The sequence below is a fragment of the Arachis ipaensis genome, chromosome B9 (assembly GCF_059453495.1).
Source record: "Arachis ipaensis isolate K30076 ecotype BB chromosome B9, ASM5945349v1, whole genome shotgun sequence".
Lineage (NCBI taxonomy): Eukaryota > Viridiplantae > Streptophyta > Magnoliopsida > Fabales > Fabaceae > Arachis > Arachis ipaensis.
Genome location: NC_142444.1, coordinates 63,814,813 through 63,832,731, shown reverse-complemented (window position 1 = coordinate 63,832,731; position 17,919 = coordinate 63,814,813). Strand labels below are relative to the sequence as shown.

The window sequence follows — 17,919 nt, the reverse complement described above, 5'->3', positions numbered from 1 at the left end:
CCGCATGAAACTCTGGCTCCCGCTTGCACTCATGATCCTAAACCCAAAAAGCTACACAGTGAAGAAGAAGACGAAGAACTAGGAAAAGTGGGTAGAAGAAGAGGAAGAAGTTAGGGCAGAAATCTTGGTTATAAAAGGGGATAAAGACTAAATTGGAGCTAATCAAATTTATTGTCATGTCATCTCACCGTTGTTGGGTCCAGCGTGGCAAGAACTGGCCACGTCACTGACGGCGTCAGTGCTCTGGTGACGGAAATTGGAAGAAGGACTAATATGGTGTATTTTTTCGAATCTGGGGGATTAATTTAGTGCAATTAGGATCTCGAGGACTAATTCAGTGTAACTCGCCAATCTCAGGGACTAAAGTAGAGCTTAACTCTAAAATAATCATTATATATAATGTATACTAGAAATTGAATTGTTACAATTAATAAAAGAATTATTGTAAAAAGATACATAATTAATACATAATTATGAGATAAATAATATCTTAATTTAATACCAATTAAACTGATCATTAGTGTAGTGAATACATGAAAAAGAATCAAATATCATTTGTATTTTCATAAATACATGAAATTTAAACTATTAATACCTAATAATTAAATCCCTTAAAATAACAATAATTAAAACATAATTAATTCGTATGTACATGTGCGATGCGAAATATAATTAGAACCTAATCAATTGGAACCTAATAATTAGAATTATAATTTCTCAATAAACAAAATTTTTCATTTGAATTTTGAGAGTAAAAGAATATTTTAAATAATATTAAACATAAATAAATATAATATATAAATTTATTATACAATAAAATAGAAAGAACATGTATATTAATATAATAGTATACAAACCGTCAGATATTATTAAAATTATGATGCGTGCTGTAACACCCTACCACACAGAGCTTTACGCTTAAGTCGAAAACAGAGATGGTGTAGTATTAGGACCTCTAAAAATAAAATTTATAAGTAATATAGTTGAAGAAATTCATAACTAGGAGCCTTGAAAGAAGGTTTAAACAAAACCGTAAAAAATAAAACGCATCACACACGGAAAAGGGCAACCGGATAAAACATAAACTACACAATAAAAGTGGAGGATCAAAATACAAAATAGCAAGCTCCCAACTCAGTCCGCGAAGTAAAGACTGGCCGAAGTATAAGTGTGTATATATACATATAGTCATAACCCAAAGGAATCCCAAAATACAAAATAAACGACCTATTTCTCCATTGTCGACCTCTAGGAGGGACATAGCTAGCTATATACATGTAGGAGAATTCTAGAACATATATACATCGTATGATATCAAAATATAAAATCCCAAATTAGACTTCGCTTGCCAGAGATCTCAGACGCCTAGCAAGGTGCCACTCGACCTGCATCTGAAAATAACAACATTCGCATGGGATGAGGTTCTCAGTATGGTAATAGTGCCACATACATAAGATATAAGGTTTCGAGAAAGCAGACAATCCTAGAACTTTGACACTCATATTTAAAACTTAAAGAACCGAAATGGTAAACCATAAGCAGGATAGTTATCTAAAGTTTTTATAGTTCTAACTCAAACCCAACTTAATTCCTCAATTTACAATCCACTTTTTGTCTCATAAAAATCTAACTCTACAATTCACCTTCTATCTCCTCTAACCCTCCGAAACACCGTGCACAGACAAAGCAATCACAGGTAGAATTCAGATACACAGGTAGCAAGTATAGCAAAGAAGCATAGTAATTCACAAAGACAAACCCAAATAATTCACAATCAAACAAAAAAAAATATATGCATATGATGTGTGCTTGCCCTATGGCTGATGAGTCTCATCTATCGGTTATAAAGCCAACCCGACATGTCCTATAACTAACCCAGGATAGAACACCACAATATGGAACATGTATTACTCGTCTCCCCGTGCTGGTGTTTCACCTAACCCGTAATAGGTATTACTCGTCTACTCAGGTAGGTGCCTTAACCATAACCCGGGTAGGAATTACTTGTCTATCCATAGGCTATGACTCGGAAAGGAATTACTCGTCTATCATCGGATAGGAATTACTTGTCTATCCTCAAAATTACATCTCGGATAGGGGTTGTATCTATCCCTAAATCCATTATTCAATATCTCATTTAATTCATCATGTAATCAGTGTTTTAGCACTTCTCAAGCTCATACTCTCTACTTCACACCCTTTCTTCACCTTCAATTATCACCGTTTAACTTTAAATGTGTCCTAGGGATAACTTACTCACTTTTGCTTAGCTACGTTCACACATACATACTGCTAAATTTTGATACACCCTTTGGATCTAAATCAAAATTTTATCGCAATTGGATTAGAATTGAATTTGATAACAAATTCAACAAAAATCTACTGCTGCACTTAAGAAGATTCAGAAAAATACAACAGACAACTCTGTTTTTGAAAAATCATTAATAAATTCAATTATAATTCGTTACTTTTAGATTTTGGTGAGGATACACTATACACCACTAAGTTTTAGTACAAATAAGTTTTAGGTTCATATCACTTTGTTTAGTTAATTAAATGTCAATTGGAAGTGCTGCCCTGTTTCTAGTATTTGGTCCTGAATTTTTTGCGAATAGCCCAGCTTCCAAGACACATAACTAACTCTTAAAAATAGCTATGGACATAAGATTTGTACTCAATTAAAGTAGACTGATAGATATTCAAAATCCCTTTAGAAGTAACTCAAAATGCCAAATAAGTCCAAAGTTCTAGTGGCTGGAAGTTGATACTACAGAACCAGAAAACTAGAAAATTTTGCAACAACCACTGAATTTCAAAAATTCACATCTTGCAAACCGCTTGGCCAAATTTTCTGAAATTTTTATAGAGAAATCTTGACTTCTTGATGTTGGATAGAAAAATAATTTGGATAAAAAACTATGTCTATATTACTCATGGTGTTTATTTTAATTTGTCCAAATATACAGAAAATTCTGCATTAAGTAACTTAACAACCTCATGTACCAAATTTTATATTTAAGCCAAAAATTCCTCTAAAACCATAATTCTATCCCTCTTTCGACTAACCAAAGTTGCTAAAGTGATCAACACAATCCCAGGAGTTGGAGCAAAAATTGAGGAGCTGGAGCAGAAGTCTGATTCAGAGACAGAGAAAGCACTACAGATGCTGTTCGGATCTGACCTATCTGTATTCGGAAGAGATTTTCTGGAGCTAGATAAGTCCAAATGGAGCATTCTCAACGGCTATGGAAAGCTGACTTCCAGATCTTTTCAGCAATATATAATAGTATATATATTGCTTCGGATTGAAAGGCCCAAAACTGGCATCCAACGCCAGCTTCCTGCCCCCTTCCAGGAGTCCAGCGCCGAAAAGAGCAGAGACCAATGTACAAACGCCCAAAGAGGACCCCCTAGCTGGCGTTCCACACCCCAAAGACCTCATAGCACGTGGATCTCATCAATTCTCAGCCCAAACACTCACTAAGTGGGCCCCAGAAGTGGATTTTAGCACTAAAAATACTATTTTACCCTTACTAGTCATTTGTTTAGTATTTAAAGGATTTTATTTATGTAATTCACAAGAATCTCTTTTCCATTCAGCATTATTTTGAGTTTTACCTTGTGTTTTACATCAATATGAGTTTCTAAACCTCCTAGGTTGAAGGGAGGAGCTCTGCTGAGTCCTATGAATTAATAAAAGTATTACTGTTTCTTTTTCGATTCGTGTTTGATTTATCTCTAAGATGTATATCTGATTTTCATCATGGTGAATAGGATGATCTGACAAATTAGCTTTGTTCATCACATTAAGACAAACGTGCCTGACAAACACTCGTGTCTACTTGGGTTCGTGCGAATACGTGATTGGAAAGCACGAGCCAACAGCTATGTTTATACATCTCTCAGACGGCTAATCCATGACTTCGTTGGGGACTTCTCGAGACACCAGTTCAGCTAATTTCTGGGGAGGTTAGGGTCTCCGTGGTATAGGCTAGAATCCTAAGAAGCAGCATCCTCTGATTCGGAAGATTCAACCTTGTCTGTGGCGTTTTGAGTAGGATCGCCAAGAGAATGGACTGCTAAGCGCTTCACCCTTCGTCAGATTGGATGACCACAGCCAATGGCGTTCAATCTGTAGCAGAGGAGATCAATGACCATGGCCCATGGCATTGATCACATACAGCCTACCATAGAAGAAGATCATTCACAAGCAAAGAAGACAGTAATACCAGAGTCAATTCAGAAAGACAACGTAACTCCGAGCCTTAACCCTATTCCTATTAGTATTTTCTACCTCTTTTGCTTTATTCCTATTACTGATTCAAATAATCCCATAAATAGTTATCTATCAACCTTCTGATCTGCTTGACTAAGACCTGCAAGATAACCATAGCTTGCTTCAAACCACAATCCTCGTGGGATCGACCCTGACTCGCTCAGGTATTACTTGGATGACCCAGTGCACTTGCTGGTACAACAGTACAAAGGTGTGGGGATTCGTGCTACCAAGTTTTTGGCACCGTTGCTGGGTGACGAATGGATTTTCTGTTAGTAAAGAAATTCACAAATAAATTCTCGTTGAAAGTAAAGTTTCTAAACCAACAAGGAATCATTTCGTACAAAAACTTGTTTGTCACTAAAGCAAACCCAATAAAATTTATAACCAAAGTATTTAAACCTCGGGTCATCTCTCAAGGAATTACAGGAAGGTATGATTTATTATTGGTTATGAGATTGTATCGTTTTGGGTTTTTTGAAAGGTTGAACAAGGAATGTAAATTGCGAGAAAGTAAATTATTAACTAGAAAAACTCTTGGCAAGGTATGAGAACTAAAAATCCTATCCTAGTTATCTTTATCAATTGTGATGAGAATTGTTCACTGCTCCCACTTAGTTAACCCTTACTAAATAAAGGAAATTCAAGTGGACTAATCAATCTGATTCCTCAAGTCCTAGTCAACTCCTAAAGAAAGACTAGCTTTAGAGGGATCCAAATCAACCAGCAAATTCCAATTATCAATCAACAAAGGAGTTTGATAAATCAAGTGTCACCAATTACTCAACCAAAGCCAAAAGGGGAAAAATCTAAATTAAATTGAAAGCATCAATAACATGAATTGAAGAAAGCAATAATAAATCTGAAGTACCTCAAATTGCTTTAAATAGAAAATCAATTTAAACATGAGAATTCATAAACCATATAGCAACATAAAGTAATCAACAGGGGAAATAGATAAAATAGAATACTAAGACAAATAAAAGTAGAAAAGAAACTAAATTAAAAGAACATTGAACCTGGAATTGAGAAGAAGAAGAAATCCTAATCCTAAAACCTAAGAGAGAGGAGAGAGCCTCTCTCTCTCTAGAAAACTACATCTAAAACCTAAAATTGTGAATAATCAATAGTGTGAATTGATTTTCCCACTATGTAGCCTCTAATCTGTGTTTTCTGGGTCAAAAACTGGGTCAAAAATAGCCCAGAAATTACCCCCAGCAATTTTTGATACGTCCAGCACGCGGCAAAGTCACGCGTACGCGTGGATTGAATTTTTGCCGGGTCACGCGTACGCGTGATTCACGCATGCGCGTCACCTATCTTCAGGGCAACTTTGAGAAATTATATATTGTTGCGAAGCCCCGGATGCTAGCTTTCCAACGCAACTGGAACCGCCTCATTTAGACCTTTGTAGCTCAAGTTATGATTGATTTATTGAAAAGAGGTCAGGCTGGACAGCTTTGCAATTCCTTCAGTTTCTTGTATTCCTTCCACTTTTGCATGCTTCCTTTCCATCCTCTAAGCCATTCCTGCCCTGTAATCCCTGAAAACTCTTAACACATATATCAAGGCATCGAATGGCAACAAAGGGTAATTAAATTTGACAGTTTAAAGGCCTAGGAAACATGTTTTCAACTATATCATAGAATTTGAAAGGAAAATGTAAAACCATGCAAATTGTATGAATAAGTGTGTAAAGGCTTGATAAAAACCACTCAAATTAGCACAAGATAAATCATAAAATAGTGATTTATCAATCTCCCCACACTTAAACATTAGCATGTCCTCATGCTAAGCTCAAGAGAAGCTATAAGAGTGAGGAGGAATGGTAGAAAGTATGAAATGTAACCTATCTATATGAATGTAACTAAATGTGAAATGCTTCTACCTACTTGATTAAAAGTAAACAAATTTTCCAAGACAAACATAAATCAGATTCCACTAATTCAAATCACACAATAAGAGACAAATAAACTTATAAGAAGATAGCTCATGAAAGCAGGGAACATAGAATCAAGCATTGAACCCTCACTGGTAGTGTATATGCACTCTAATCACTCAAGTGTATGGGGTAATTCACTCTACTTTTCTCTAGTCATACTTTCTAAGACTTTGTTCTTCATCTAACCAATCAACAGATATTTAATGTACCAATGCAAACATCATGAGGTCTTTTTAGGGTTGTAATGGGGCTAAGATAAGGGTGACGATATATGTATGGCCAAGTGAGCTATAATATGAATCTTTGACTAACCTAAGTTCTCACCTAACATACACACACACTCTATGTAATTCCAAAATTCATGCCTAGCTACCCATAATTCCCACTTTTGTATTGTAACACCCTAACTATCAAAATGTCATGCTTCCGGCTGTGCCACTCTGATAGCTCGAGTATTACCACGACTCTTATAATATTTAACACTAAAATATGAGCCTGCTTAAAACTTAAAACCGCATAACCTTTCGATAACTCTTTTTCGTGAAAACATAAACATACATATACATACAAATCAGATACAACCTTAAGCTATATATATATATATATATATATATATATATATATATATATATATATATATATATATATCATAATTTCCTAGTTTACAAATATACATATCATAATTTCCTATCCCTCTTACAAACTTAATAAGGATAAAGGCGAGGGAAAAACAATAGCTACGGTAATACAAAAAGACCGAGTAAACAGAAAATAAACATAACTCTCCTAAAGCTTCATCTTCCATATCCTGAAAAGGAATAACCTGTAGGGGAGTGAGAACGTCGTCCTCGCTTGTTCTCACTATAGAATTACAGAAATTGCTATAACAAGATACATAAAGATAAAATCATTCTTAGAGTTCAGTGATCATTGCTCGTCTTATGAGTCTTTCCAAAAACCATAGGTTCACATTCGAAATTCAAAAATTCCTTTTTGAAGACTTGCTAAGTTTCTCAAATATTCTAAAACAAAACCTTTTTCCTTTCTTAAAGAAAATGTCTGAAAAGTTTTTCCTAGACCGCAACCATGAAAGCAGTTACCTACGCGGTATAAATGATCATCCCGTTCCAAGCATAGGTTCATTAAGTCTATGCTGAACCGATCAGATACTTTATACAGAACTAGGACTCAATATACCAATCACGGCCTCAAGCCCATCCAATCCAATACGGCCCCCGGCCCAAACAACTCAAACATCAACCAATTCATCACAAGTCAACCAATCAAACACAATCACAAATAATGTAGTTCAAACACAATCAAGAGCAATTACAACAAGTATAACAGTTAACATAAGTATTCACATAAGCAAACCAAATACAATATGCACACCCAAACAATATCACATAGATGCAAATGAGGAATGCCTGTCCTACTGGCTGTGATATCACATTGTCGGTTCAATTGCCAACCCGACATATTCCCATGGGAATGTTGCCTTTCGATCACGTATAAATGGGAACCCTCTGGGATAACGTGCCCGCCACACGGTCCAGGATGTCAGTGCCTGCACACTCCTGTGATCCGAAAGGATGTGAGCGGGATACTTTGCCTCCGACCTCACATCTACACGTAAGCGGGATTAACCACCGTCTTTACGCGGGCGCCGCAACCTCGACAAGCGGGATTAACCACCGTCCTTGCCAGGCGCAAACGACTTATCAACAATCTCGTCAATTATCAAATCTCTCAGCATAAGTGGGACGAACCCGGCCCTTACGCATACCAAATAATAACTCATCAATCTTGATGATATCCACAATCAATCAGGCTCAATACCTTATTTCAAAATCATTCTTGGCCCATTTACTTTTAAATAACAAACGTAGTCAAATCACAGCTAGCCAAGAATCACTTTTCAAAACGGAGCCACTTTCCACATCTTTCCAACACTTCCAAAAATCTCAAAACCATGCCAAGTTCAAAATCTCTTTGAAAGACTCAATCATTCATTTCTAAATCAAGATTTGGTCGTAAGATTCCTCAGCAGAGTCTCAAGACTTCAGGGGAGAATAACCTAACTCATTTCTTAAATTCCTTGAAAACCTCTGAAACTTTAACTTCTTGAGTTGAATAAATAGAATAGGGTTTAAACCCAAAACCAAATCGTGTTTCCAATTATTCCGCACCAATTTCAAAACCAACCAAACTTAAGCCAAAACCAAATCATTTTTAAACCGAAAACCAATTTCAGTTTCATTCTTAAATCTGTTTCCAAGGGCTCGGGAAGTGTTTCAATTTTAATAAATCAAAGTTCCAGAAAATACTTCAAGCTCTTCCTAAATGTCGTAAAGTGAAATAGATTAATTGAAAACCACGTTTATTTTAAACCCATTAAAACCCCCTCCAAAATCTGTTTACGTAAATCAATTTCCAAAACATAAAAATTTCATATTTAAATTGATTTTTAAGGCATAATTCCTTTCTTAATAATTACATCCAAGATATAGAGATTTTCCTACTAAGGCAAGTTCAAACATAATTTATTTCTCAAACATTTAAGTCAAAGCATAATTTATTCTTTTCCAAAATAACAATTCCAATCAAAATCTCAGATTTTCTAGAAATTTCGGCAGCATCTTCTCTAAAACTTGGACTTTGCCACCCTTTCCGGATCCCAACAAAACCAACCATCAACTCTTTCTAACAGGTTCAAGACCAAATCAGTTTCCAATAAAACAAAACTCAAATTTCAAATTATCAAAAATCATTCAAATCAACCAATCCAGAAATCTCCAATTTATCAAAATCATACATTGTTACAATCAAACAGGCAACCATATTCATTCAAGATAAAACCAGACAATTCATAGGACTCACATAACCACCAAAAATACATTTTGTACAGCATATCTATTTATAACAATTTCTAATTTAAATAAAACTAGTTTGTACAAAAGCCCCTACCTCAAAACGCATAACCATAACCGAAACGCGTCACAGAGTCCTTTTCGCCTCAACCCGAAATCAACAACCAAAACCTCGGCTCCAAGTCACTTTCGCAGTAGCCATAGCAACTCTAATCGCAACACATAACAACCAAAACTCAATCTTATAGCAATTAACGTCACAAACCTCAGCGTATGATAATAGAACAGTAACCAGAGGGCTTTTCAAATCGAAGACGCTTACCGAACGAAGAAGGAACGGCTTAATCGATACAGCGACGGTCTCTGAACCCGTTTGGCGGCAGCCCAGCAGCCACCTCAAGAAGCAGCGGCGACCCAGACTCCGGCAATGAAAACTGAAACCAATCATACAACAACAATAAAGCTTCCGAAAACCCAAAGAAAATGAAGATCAACCTAAACCCTTACCGGCAGGATTTTTCGGCAACAACGTCAAGGTTTTTTCGGCGGCCAGAAACACAGAAGCGCAGCTCCCTTCTCCAGCAGCGATTCCTGCGGCGGTGGCTGGTGCAGCAGCTCACTACGCAAGTAGCAGCGGCAGCCTGAACCTCTCCTTTCCCTCCGATCAGGTCGGGCGGACCTCCAGCCGTGGCGGCGGACCAGAGAAGTAGAAACGGAGCTCCATCAATGGTGGCTTGGACCACAGGACCCAGGTAGCGGTGACGGCAAGGCAGCAGCAGCAGCAGCGGCGCCTCCTCTCCCTCACGACACCTCTCTCTCTTTGCCCGATCTCTCTCTCTCGCGACTGTTGACGGCGCGGCTAGTGGTGACGGCGTGACGAATAGTGGCGACGGTGGTGCCAGGCTTCTCCTCCGACGATGCCCTTCCTTCACAGCTCTCTCGGATCTCACTCTTTCTTCTGTCAACCGCGGCGGCGACGAGAGAATGGTGATGGCACTTCGGCGGTTCGGTGGCAGCACAACGGCGGCAGGGACAGGCTGAACGGCGGCGACATCTTCTCCTCCCTTCCCTTCTTCCGATTACAGCCCCTTTCCTTGTTTCCCCTTCTTTTTATTTTCCTTTCCTTCTTTCTTTCAAATTGAAAGAGCTAGGTGTGTGTGCGTGCTTGATGAGAGCAAGAGAGGGTTTGGATGTGGCTGAAAGGGAATCGGGTTATTGGGTTAGGGTTTCAGGGTTAGGGTTTCATTTTCAAAAATTAGGGTTATGGGCATTTTAGTAATTCCAAATAAAAGTAGGAATAATACAGTAATTAGAAATGAATTTTAACCTAACAATGATAATGTATAAAAATACTATTTGTGCATCAATTTTACAAATTATTTTCAATAAAATAATTTCTTGAAAATAAAACTGTAAATAAATGTATGGTTTGAGATTAGTTCAAAATAGGACTTTTCAAAAGTCTTGGGTCTTACATTCCACCCACCTTATAAAAATTTTCGTCCTCGAAAATTGAAGTATTACATAAGATAATACATAGACTTAGCACTCTACTTTTTAAATACCTTTTAAGAAGGTAAGAAATCATAACACATATATAAAATTTCAAATACCGAATAACCATAAGATTTAAACATAAGGGTAAAGTATAGTGTTAGGTGAAAGATACAAGGTAGGCTCAATGCAAAAAGTTTATATGGTTTCGAAATTCTACAAAAGCTTGGAAGAACCAAATAGGTGCAAGTCAAGATAGGCGGTCACAAAGCAAGGATATAGTTTTCATGGCAAAAAGGCTACAAAGCAGGTTGGTATCTAACAACAGATATAGCTTTCACTCATGTATCTCGTACACCTCTCTAAGCTTCAACTTCCTAACTCCATCAACCACTTCACAACTCCATAACCATTCGCAAGCATAACATCTTCAAACTTATCTGCAAGGAACGAAACTCTCACAATGTCTCATAACGTTGCACACTTGCCGCTTCACCTTCCGGATCCACAAACAGGCTTTGAGGAACTAACGCATCACATTACTATACCTAAAGATCGCACGTGACATCAAAACAATTCTCGAGTTTACTCAGAAAGATAAAAGACTTTGAAAAAGAAGGACAAACAACAAGGATAATCTCCGCAAGAGTTCTGAAAGAACTGCTGAATCTACAAGTAAATAAGGATGTACAATCGATGAAGAGTATTGGAAAGAAATTCAGTTTAACAACCTCAAAGATGACTCCTGAATCAGAGACAACTGATAGGAACACAAAAGGATAAGCAAGACAGTAATTTGGAACTAAATCAAGCTGAGTTAACAAGTATAAAATCATAGAAGAAGGTCAACTAAAGCTAGTGATGACACTCTCAAGATTTAAAATTTTTGATCAAGTTCACATAATACATTTTAATATAAAGAATGAAAAACTGAAAGAAGATCACCTCCTGTGCTAAAAGAAAAGTATGTAACTCACAGTTCACAAAAGGGTAACATAAACATATATCAAAACTGCAATATGGTTAAAAGAAAACTAAATTGCGTTTTGTCCAAATAGTTTCCAAGTAAAAGATAGAATAGGTGAGGGTTGAAAATTGAAAGTCAATTGGGTTAAGGCCAAAACAATCTTTCGAAAATCCTGAAAGACATTTAAGTACTCAATCAGCTAAAAGTATACACTGATATTGTGGCAGGGTTGTAAGAAAATCAAACGTTTGTTCAAGAACTCTCAAAGTATAAATTCAAACAAGTGTGTATAAAATTTTATAGCAAATATGGAACAAGTTAAACTCTATTTAGAAAAGGAAACCCTGAGGTAAAAATTTACTTATCAGTCGTTTTCAAAACTTTATTTAAAATAATGCATGTCAACTCCAAAATAACCTTTCCAATTTAAAGGATAGCTATGGATGCAATTTTTAAGCGAGAAGAATTGATTTAAGTTTCTTAAGAGAATCCAAAACTTGCTTCAAAAGTTCACATCAAAACTCTAAGAATACACTTGAAATTGCCATCACATAAGAATATTCAAGAGTATTAAGATGTACTTAAAAGGGAATTAGACCAAACAAGAAAGGATCTCAAGTCAAGGGAGTTCAAACAAGATCCACGAAGCATGGGACACCAAACAAGTTTTTCATTGGTCTAAAAGAATACAAAACTCGTAAGGAAGGACAACTCAATCGACAGCGAATTTTCAAGAAAGAACCTTTGACTAAAGAAGGACAGTTAAGAGGACAAACAACGCACCAGATAGAAACAAATTCAAGCTGACTTAGAGGAGTATGGAATTCACAAGAGAAGGAAAACTGAGGCTACTGGTGGTGTTCATAAAAGAAAAAGATTAGTTAAAAACAAAATCAAGTATCACAACCATAGAAACAAAAGCTTAAAGAATTAGCCCATACTTGAGAGGAAAGGTATGAATCCAATATTTTCAAAAGAACAACAAATGTGTAAATAATGTATCATGCTAAATTAAAGTCAATGTGTCAAACGAAAACTAACTAGAATAAAAGCGAAAAGCATTTCCTTTAAGAATTTAATAATACCTAAATACATAATCAAATGGAGTTACGTATAGGAACCGTAATAAAATTATTTTAAAAGGTCAGATTGTACTTAAAGTAAGTGTAGTTCCGTAAACCAATAAAAGAACAGGCGAGGTATTAGAAATAAATAGTTTTTAAATTGCATAAGGAATTTTCAAAGTTTTATATAGATAGGTGTATATCAAATCAAAAGCGATTTTATAAAAGTTTGAAAATTGGTTATAAATATAGTCAATTAAGAGAAAAACTGAATCACCATTTTTTTTAAAGACTAGAAGTAAGGACATAAAAAGACACGTTGCATCAAGACAAGTTCAAAATCATGTCGAAAAATTACATGAATCAAGAAAAGAGCTCAAACAGAGAAAGATGGATACACCAAGAAATTCAAACCGGCATATGCAATTTAGAATCAAGAAGAATGCATATGAACAGAAAAATAGGATTGAAAACATCAAACTGCTTCCTAAAAGAATTGACAAGAACATCAAAATAGGCTAAGAAACAATAAGTCACATGACATCCAACAGAATCCAAAGCACATAACTGAGTAACCTCGAGAAATAGTTTCTAACGTTTCCAAAACCCGTGATTTACTTTACTCAAAACTCGTATATCATCTATGATAACCCATCAGTGCTTTCATATACATAATTCACTAGTATTAAGCCGGCCAAACTTAATATCAGGAATTATGCAACGCAAGACTAATGACATTAATCAATAGACAGTCATGTGCATAAAGCTCTAATTCTCGTCATTCAACAAGACCTATTACATGACAAACGCTTAGAGTATGCAATTGAAGCATAGTCGGTCCATTCCTCAAGCTCTACAGGAAAGACCGCTCTGATACCACAAATGTAACACCCTAACTATCAAAATGTCACGCTTCCGGCTGCACCACTCTGATAGCTCGAGTATTACCACGACTCTTATAATATTTAACACTAAAATATGAGCCTGCTTAAAACTTAAAACCGTATAACCTTTCGATAACTCTTTTTCGTGAAAACATAAACATACATATACATACAAATCAGATACAACCTTAAGCTATATATATATATATATACATAACACAAGTTTACAAATATACATATCATAATTTCCTATCCCTCTTACAAACTTAATAAGGATAAAGGCGAGGGAAAAACAATAGCTACGGTAATACAAAAAGACCGAGTAAACAGAAAATAAACATAACTCTCCTGAAGCTTCATCTCCCATATCCTGAAAAGGAATAACCTGTAGGGGAGTGAGAACGTCGTCCTCGCTTGTTCTCACTATAGAATTACAGAAATTGCTATAACAAGATACGTAAAGATAAAATCATTCTTAGAGTTCAGTGATCATTGCTCGTCTTATGAGTCTTTCCAAAAACCATAGGTTCACATTCGAAATCCAAAAATTCCTTTTTGAAGACTTGCTAAGTTTCTCAAATATTCTAAAACAAAACCTTTTTCCTTTCTTAAAGAAAATGTCTGAAAAATTTTTCCTAGACCGCAACCATGAAAGCAGTTACCTACGCGGTATAAATGATCATCCCGTTCCAAGCATAGGTTCATTAAGTCTATGCTGAACCGATAAGATACTTTATACAGAACTAGTACTCAATATACCAATCACGGCCTCAAGCCCATTCAATCCAATACGGCCCCCGGCCCAAACAACTCAAACATCAACCAATTCATCACAAGTCAACCAATCAAACACAATCACAAATAATGTAGTTCAAACACAATCAAGAGCAATTACAACAAGTATAACAGTTAACATAAGTATTCACATAAGCAAACCAAATACAATATGCACACCCAAACAATATCACATAGATGAAAATGATGAATGCCTGTCCTACTGGCTGTGATATCACATTGTCGGTTCAATTGCCAACCCGACACATTCCCATGGGAATGTTGCCTTTCAATTACGTATAAATGGGAACCCTCTGGGATAACGTGCCTGCCACATGGTCCAGGATGTCAGTGCCTGCACACTCCTGTGATCCGAAAGGATGTGAGCGGGATACTTTGCCTCCGACCTCACATCTACACATAAGCGGGATTAACCACCGTCCTTACGCGGGCGCCGCAACCTCGACAAGCGGGATTAACCACCGTCCTTGCCAGGCGCAAATGACTTATCAACAATCTCGTCAATTATCAAATCTCTCAGCATAAGTGGGACGAACCCGACCCTTATGCCTACCAAACAATAACTCATCAATCTTGATGATATCCACAATCAATCAGGCTCAATACCTTATTTCAAAATCATTCTTGGCCCATTTACTTTTAAATAACAAACATAGTCAAATCACAGCTAGCCAAGAATCACTTTTCAAAACGGAGCCACTTTCCACATCTTTCCAACACTTCCAAAAATTTCAAAACCATGCCAAGTTCAAAATCTCTTTGAAAGACTCAATCATTCATTTCTAAATCAAGATTTGGTCGTAAGATTCCTCAGCAGAGTCTCAAGACTTCAGGGGAGAATAATCTAACTCATTTCTTAAATTCCTTGAAAACCTCCGAAACTTTAACTTCTTGAGTTGAATAAATAGAATAGGGTTTAAACCCAAAACCAAATCGTGTTTCCAATTATTCCGCACCAATTTCAAAACCAACCAAACTTAAGCCAAAACCAAATCATTTTTAAACCGAAAACCAATTTCAGTTTCATTCTTAAATCTATTTCCAAGGGCTCGGGAAGTGTTTCAATTTTAATAAATCAAAGTTCCAGAAAATACTTCAAGCTCTTCCTAAATGTCGTAAAGTGAAATAGATTAATTGAAAACCACGTTTATTTTAAACCCATTAAAACCCCCTCCAAAATCTGTTTACGTAAATCAATTTCCAAAACATAAAAATTTCATATTTAAATTGATTTTTAAGGCATAATTCCTTTCTTAATAATTACATCCAAGATATAGAGATTTTCCTACTAAGGCAAGTTCAAACATAATTTATTTCTCAAACATTTAAGTCAAAGCATAATTTATTCTTTTCCAAAATAACAATTCCAATCAAAATCTCAGATTTTCTAGAAATTTCGGCAGCATCTCCCATAAAACTTGGACTTTGCCACCCTTTCCGGGTCCCAACAAAACCAATCATCAACTCTTTCTAACTGGTTCAAGACCAAATCAGTTTCTAATAAAACAAAACTCAAATTTCAAATTATAAAAAATCATTCAAATCAACCAATCCAGAAATCTCCAATTTATCAAAATCATACATTGTTACAATCAAACAGGCAACTATATTCATTCAAGATAAAACCAGACAATTCATAGGACTCACATAACCACCAAAAATACATTTTGTACAACATATCTATTTATAACAATTTCTAATTTAAATAAAACTAGTTTGTACAAAAGCCCCTACCTCAAAACGCATAACCATAACCCAAACGCATCACAGAGTCCTTTTCGCCTCAACCCGAAATCAACGACCAAAACCTCGGCTCAAGTCACTTTCGTAGTAGCCATAGCAACTCTAATCGCAATACATAACAATCAAAACTCAATCTTATAGCAATTAACGTCACAAACCTCAGCGTATGATAACAGAACAGTAACCAGAGGGCTTTTCAAATCGAAGACGCTTACCGAACGAAGAAGGAACGGCTGAACCGATACAGCGACGGTCTCTGAACCGGTTTGGCGGTAGCCCGGCAGCCACCTAAAGCAGCAGCGGCGACCCGGACTCCGGCAATGAAAACTGAAACCAATCATACAACAACAATAAAGCTTCTGGAAACCCAAAGAAAACGAAGATCAACCTAAACCCTTACCGGTAGGATTTTCCGGCGACGGCGGCGAGGTTTTTCCGACGGCCAGAAACACAGAAGCGCAGCTCCCTTCTCCAACAGTGATTCCTGCGGCGGTGGCTGGTGCAGCAGCTCACCACGCAAGTAGCAGCGGCGGCCTGAACCTCTCCTTTCCCTCTGATCAGGTCGGGCGGACCTCCAGCCGTGGCGGCGGACCAGAGAAGCAGAAACGGAGCTCCATCAATGGTGGCTTGGACCACAGGACCCAGGTAGCGGCGACGGCAAGGCAGCAGCAGCAGCAGCGGCGCCTCTTCTCCCTCACGACACCTCTCTCTCTTTGCCCGATCTCTCTCTCTCACGACTGGTGACGGCGCGGCTAGTGGTGACGGCGTGACGAACAGTGGCGACGGTGGTGCCAGGCTTCTCCTCCGACGACGCCCTTCCTTCACAGCTCTCTCGGATCTCACTCTTTCTTCTGTCAACCGCGGCGACGACGAGAGAACGGTGATGGCACTTCGGCGGTTCGGTGGCAGCACAACGGCGGCAGGGACAGGCTGAACGGCGGCGACATCTTCTCATCCCTTCCCTTCTTCCGACTGCAGCCCCTCTCCTCGTTTCCCCTTCTTTTTATTTTACTTTCCTTCTTTCTTTTAAATTGAAGGAGCTAGGTGTGTGTGCGTGCTTGCTGAGAGCAAGAGAAGGTTTGGATGTGGCTGAAAGGGAATCGGGTTATTGGGTTAGGGTTTCAGGGTTAGGGTTTCATTTTCAAAAATTAGGGTTATGGGCATTTTAGTAATTCTAAATAAAAATAGGAATAATACAGTAATTAGAAATGAATTTTAACCCAACAATGATAATGTATAAAAATACTATTTGTGCATCAATTTTATAAATTATTTTCAATAAAATAATTTCTTGAAAATAAAACTGTAAATAAATGTATGGTTTGAGTTTAGTTCAAAATAGGACTTTTCAAAAGTCTTGGGTCTTACATGTATCACATACTCATGTACCAATTTTTCTTTAATTTTATCACATATGCATTGATCTTTTATTTTAAACTTAGTATTGGGGTAATTTTGTCCCCTTATTTATTTATTTATATTATATATATATATATATATATATATATATATATATATATTTTCTCTTTTTCTTTTTCTTTTTCTTTTTTTTAAGTAAAAGTAAACATAACATATCAATGCACATGGATTTTTAATTTTTCTAGTCTCACATGAGTAGGTACCCAAATTCTCAATATTTTGTCAATAAAATACTGTATACTTTCATCAACCCAAGTTCCCACAGTACCCCACACTTAATTGATACACAATTTCTATCTTAAGCTAACCAAAGATTCAATTGGGGTAATTAATTATTTTTCTGCTTAAGGCTAGTGATGTGGTAAAATATAGAACAAACGGAGATTAAAAGGCTCCAGGTGGCAAACAAAGGTGATTGAAAGGGTAGGCTATTTGGCATAAGTGAGCTAATAGCAAATGATGGCC

At 36.8% G+C, this 17,919-nt stretch overlaps 1 pseudogene; it reads right to left on the bottom strand.

Annotated features, from left to right (window-relative positions):
• Positions 1–13,459: 13,459 nt before the first annotated feature.
• LOC148544893 (uncharacterized) lies at positions 13,460–16,990 on the bottom strand (annotated as a pseudogene).
• Positions 16,991–17,919: the final 929 nt, after the last annotated feature.